This window comes from Pectinophora gossypiella, chromosome 14 (genome assembly GCF_024362695.1).
Source record: "Pectinophora gossypiella chromosome 14, ilPecGoss1.1, whole genome shotgun sequence".
In the NCBI taxonomy this organism is placed as follows: domain Eukaryota; kingdom Metazoa; phylum Arthropoda; class Insecta; order Lepidoptera; family Gelechiidae; genus Pectinophora; species Pectinophora gossypiella.
In genome coordinates, this window is record NC_065417.1 from 12,284,256 (window position 1) to 12,290,255 (window position 6,000).

Here is a 6,000-nt window from a genome sequence, read left to right on the forward strand (position 1 = left end):
GGGACCAACGGCTTAACGTGGCTTCCGAAGCACGGAGGAGCTCGAGATGAAAACTTTTTTTTTTTGTGGTTACCCATCCTATGACCGGCCTTTGCGAAAGTTGCTTAACTTCAACAATCGCAGGCCGAGCGCGTTTACCGCAGCGCCACCGAGCTCCTAAAATCTAAATAGCCTTTATACACAACACAACACCTACCACCACGATAAGAAGAACACAACTCACTACAATACCAGCTGAAGACAACGGATCTACTACTTCTAAGAAACAGCTGTTATTTTAGGAATTTTGACCATTTGGTAAGTATTTAAAATATCAAACTTTGGTGTTATTAACTATAAACATTTTAAAGATTACATGTATTTAGCCCAAAGGGTACCTTAATCTTGGATATATCGTATTAGTTGGTTAGGTATAGGTATTTAGGTTTATTTTTGATGGACTAATGTTATGGGCGATAGGCTGATCCCTTATCACCATAAGGTTCATCATATCCATCTTTGGACTTCGTATCAACAGTGGCTGAAAGTTGTCTTTGATTACTTGTGGCTCTGCCCACCCCATTAGGGATTACGGGCGTGAGTTTATGTATGTATGTATGTATTTAAACCTCACCTGATCGTCCGAAAGTAAGACGATCCGTGCTTCGTAAAGCACGTTAAGCCGTTGGTCCCGGTTACTACTTACTGACGTAAGTACGTAGTCGTCACATGAGTCATGTCAGGGGCCTTTGGCGGCTCAATAGTAACCCTGACACCAGGGTTGATGAGGTTGGTAATCCACCTCACAACCTACATGATAAAAAATATAAATAATAGAATTACAAATACACGAAATAGGCAATCATTTTTGTAGTTTATTCTATTATACTTAATAAAACCTGTGCTTGAAGTATTTAAATACCTCGGTCGCCAAATGAATAACATAATAGGTAATATTGTTTATTTTTCCGATAAACTGTAGTATGTTTATTGATACAATCATTACAAGAACGTTTTCATGATTGATAAGGGGTAGCCTAAATTCGCGAAAATTATGCCAATAATGTATTTTCTTTTTTTCCTAGTTGTATTAAAGTTGTCAAGGCAGTAATGATAATGAAATTAAACATTCACAGGCAAGTATTAAACAACTGTCAAGTTACCTAACCTATTTCTTAATGGTTCTGTTCCGCGTCACTGAAGTTTGAACCTTAACTTACGGACTTAAATGATAATGTTCGTCTATAATACATCGTGATTTTAAACATTGAATTATTAGGTGATAGATTACATCGTCAACTTATGTGTTTACAAATTGGAATTGACAATGAAATTACTAGGTAAGTGAGGAGTAGGTATTGTTTGGCTTTCTAGGGGGCTATTCGAATCACGGTGGGGACATATCATAAAGATCACTTCGCGTGCCGTGGTTTGGTTAGGACATTAAAGGCTGATCAAGTGTCCAATATTTCTTAATTGATGCGTGCTCCGGAAGACACGTTAAGCCGTTGGTCCTGGTCACTACTTACTGATGTAACTGTCAATTTCTCTAGTTCTTAAACAAACGTAAGGTGAATTAGCAGATATAACCCTTTGTTTCCCTAGGTACTACTTCTTGTGTGAGACAGAGTACTGCGGGGCGGAAGCAAGAGGGAAACCACTGCCCTATTTTTCCCTAAAAAAGTAGCATGAAAAAAGCTGCACCGACAAGAGCGTGGCTCTTAAATTGATGATGATGATGACTACTTCTTGGCACTACCAGTCAAGTCGTGGGTCATCTTCCAAAGAAGGACATTTAAGTAACAATATCAGTCCTGTACGCCATACTGTTCATAATTTATTTATTTCACAATACTAACTTCTGTTTCATGTCTTATTTAGATAATGTAATACAACGTAAATAACCTCCCGAGAGCCCTTTGTGAGCTGCAAAGGCCTCAGACATTGCTAAATTAGGCAAGTTAAATGATAATGTAAACAGACTGTCCTAACCTAAGGAATGGACTACGGTTCATTAGTCATATAACCGTGTTTTTGTTCTTGTGTCCAGATTAGGTATACTCAACGCCTTGCCAATAAAAAATAAACCTTTTTTTGTATGTTCCTTGTATATGTTTTATTGTGTACAAATAAATAAATAATAAACAATTGATGAACATTTGTACACTTCTGATGGATTTCTATTTTTCTAGCACTCAACGATGCTTAGGCAAACTCACAAACAGAAAAATTAGTTGAAAAAGTTCAGACCCGGATGGGACTCGATCCCGCACCTCTTGTCAAGCCGAAACTAGCGTGTTAACCAATACACCATCGTGTCGTCTGTCGTAAATTAGTATCGTAGAAAGACTCGCCTAACACGAGCTTTAGATACATACAGCTCACATTTGTTTCCAACGTGATTAATCTCATACATTATACAAACAATAATACATACATGGCATACATAAACATATCGCTAATCATCCAAGACATGTCGTAGAAGTCGACGGAGCGTATCACGTGATGTCGGACAAAATTATATATATAGGTATATATATATTAACCTACAGGGGATGCACTAGCAGCATATCAGTTCGCTGTGCGTAATAGGCTAATTTCCAACTAGTCAAATCGGTTACTTTTTACTAAATGTCAAAACACGAAATGACTATGGAATTTGTATGAAAAAGCACACTGTGACGTCATAGAAAAACGTGATAAAATATCGGACTTATTCTTGATTAAAGTTCATAAATAAGTTAAATTGGAAAAAGAAAATGTTTTCCGTTAGTTTTCGGTTTTAGATGTCTTTATTTTGTAATCAGAATTTCATAATTTATCTTGACACGACCCAATTGAGGGGTTGGAGTCACTCACGTCCGTAGGTTTACCCTCGAGACCCTACACGTGACCCCTGGGTGATAATCGTAGACTTCGGCCGTGTCTGGTTACCACCCTCCAGACAAAACTTTGCCGCCAAGCGACGAAACTCGTCTTCCGGCATGATGTCTGGAGAAGCTGCTAAGGGAGAGAGGTCTGGGCAGTTGTACTATGCATGTGCCGATCACAGTGCCCTGGTATACGCACTGCTGGGCCGATAACGTTGTACCTCGCCCTACCGCTTTCTCCTTGCCTATTCACTATTCCTCAAAACTAGAGTGAATAGGGAATTATTAGGTAAGCGTGTACCAACTTAGATCACATCTTCACTTACCACCAGGTGAGATTGTGGTCAAACGCAAACCTATTTTTACTCGACTACAGCGAAGCAAAAAGTAGGGTTATGTGTTTATGTATTATAATATGACTACGGCTATCTCCTAAACATCACGCCCTGTTCGAAAGACTTTCTTGTTTCATACGTTTTAGAGCGCGATTTTTCCGTAGTCGGGTTTTAGTTTTTAAACTTATATTTTTATGAATAAAAAACTATTTTTTTTACTTACTAAGTAATCTACGTATTCCTTCAATGCTGGAGTCTGGGAAGGTACGAAATGCGGAACGCTTTCAGCTGCTTATCTTCCCGGGCATATTATCGTGAATAGCGATCGAGGGATTGTGCTCTTTCCAACATGATGGACCACTATATGGGTGATGGGTTGATCAGCTGTCACTATTACAGCTCATTATGCCCTCCTTAGGTCTGAATATCAAATGTGGCTGGCAGCTGTCTTCTGATCACTTGTGGCTCTGCCCACCCCATAAAGGATTTCAGTGGTGAGAGTAGAGGGGATACCAATAAGCCATAAACATTTCTCACGATAAGCACATTTAGTACGTAGTCCACTGAAACTCAGAGGATGTATGTGTTGATATTAATGATCATCCTGCCAGAGAGAGCTATAAATTACCCGAAGTAAGTCCGTAAAACAAAGTGCACTGCACTCGGTTTAAGTGCAACTAATATGATAAGACTACGGATTTGTATTAAGTCAATTGACACTTAAAACATATATATTTTATGATTAATTTATTTAATTAATATTTAAACATTATAATGAATCTTATTAACTAATCAATGATATGGACACTGTAGTATTAAAAATAATGTACTAAATCTTTTCAAGTTGCTGTTATGGTATTTAAATACATCAAAAGAATGATGTTAATAAAGAAAACCTGTGGGTGTATTCTAAATGAGGTAAATGGATAAATATCCAAGAGAATAGTCTTTCACAAGGCTTTTGTGTTTTTCTGTATTTAATATGCAACTTGCATAGACTAGTCTGCCTAGTGTAATATTTGTTTTAGTAAGAAAAATATTTTATTTTGGATGCCAACTCTCTTCCCACAAACAATTAAGTTTTATCGTAAGAAAAATCTCTCTGGTTAATGAGAAAAAGTTTCTGCTTTTTTTAATACTGGCTACTTTTTTTGTCCATCTCAGTTTTCATAACAACTTTTTTCCTTACTCATCCCAATGTTTTATAAAAAGAACCTAATAACAAAAAACTTACTCATGTAAAAACTATTCATATCACTTCCGAATGTTGAGATTTATTTTAAACTATAGTAGGTGTATTATTAATGTCATCCGCTAGGAATTACAACAAGATTGTTTGTGAGTGGCCACATATGGCTTGTGAATCATGTCTGAGACGGTACATGTGTTCATATGGCTCTTCATAAACATGATAACATTCTCATCCTTAAGGAGTTGCTACATAAATAAAAGTATTGTTTTATTTATTTTTCATACCCTACTTTTTTAGATACTTTGTTGTGAGAGTTTTTAAAATGTGTTCTGAAAGTCTATTAATGTGGATTAATTATGGTATCGATTATTTAGATATATTTTTGGAAATATTTTGACACTACCTATGTTTTTATTAATGTAATTTAAGTATCTACTTAACTACTTACTTTTTTAGTCTTGGGTATACTATTTTAAGGTAAATGAACCTACTTATTTATGTGTTGTTAAATATCAATGTTTTGTAAATACAACTTTCGAGATTTTATTATTGATAGAATTTACAAAAAACTATTTAGGAAAAGATGTAATCTGTGCAGAGTTTCGGTATGAAAATATTGATAAATGCGAAAAAATACTCAATCGTAGATAAGTAGGTACTACATTATTTCGAGAGTACCTAATTCGTAAAATAATCATTAGGATTACATGCTTTCAAGTGCTTCAATTTGCGTCAATATAATTACCAAATGAATGATTATAACTCAAAGTAACTCTCAATTGATACATTTACTGCCGAATATTAATATTAAACAGAAATTCGCTGGGGTATTGAGAAAATACAGTCACTAAATTACAAAAGGTTATCACCTGGCGATAACCTAAGGCAAAGGGAATATTGTTTAATGCAATTTCGCAGTGTCGATATGTCCTTCGTACTGTAGATTCTCAAGGAACGTTTCTCAGGATATTCTAGCATCCCTATCACCTTAAACCGTATCTATAAACCCTAAAATACGACAGAGAAACATATGAAATACGTACCCTTATAAATACACTGAAGATATCAAATCGTCCAAACGTCCAGGGAAAAAATCCATTGTCACAGAAAATATACACAAATCACAGGTTCCACAAGCACGTCACCATTTATAAATTATTAAATCCACACCCGCGCAAATGATAAAAATCAGTTTCTTATTGACATAAACACAAACTCAGCGTCCGCCATATGCGGTACGTTCCGCGCATACGAACACCATAGATTTTTGTATTCGCTCTTAGATTACCGGCATGTTTGACACGTGATTTTTCGGTCAAAATGCAGCATCTTTGTGACGATCCGATTATAGATATTGAATGTTCTATTTAATTTCTGTAATGTTGATTGAAAATTACTACCCTTTTACTAGTTAAAATATTTTAAATAATAAATAGCTCAAAGTTGATTTTAGGGAATGACTTCGCGTACGTGAGTATTCCGAACGCACTTCTATATTTGCCTGACTTCAGGGAGATGCGACAACTGCACGAACTTCATTGTGCTCCAATCCCGACGAGCTTTGATTTCGATTTACGGAAGAGTGTAGCTGCAAGTGTGAAAGGGAGGAAAGATGTTGTACTTT

General features: G+C 36.1%; 1 protein-coding gene across 4 annotated transcripts in view; it reads right to left on the bottom strand.

The window, feature by feature from the left end:
* Positions 1-5,613, bottom strand: part of LOC126372717 (tyrosine-protein phosphatase Lar) — a 584,292-nt gene extending 578,679 nt beyond the window's left edge. For all 4 annotated transcript variants that reach the window (XM_050018572.1, XM_050018570.1, XM_050018571.1 and 1 more), the window contains exon 1: positions 5,420-5,613. The gene's annotated coding sequence lies outside the window, so the exon portion shown is untranslated. The remainder of the gene's footprint in view (positions 1-5,419) is intronic.
* Positions 5,614-6,000: the final 387 nt, after the last annotated feature.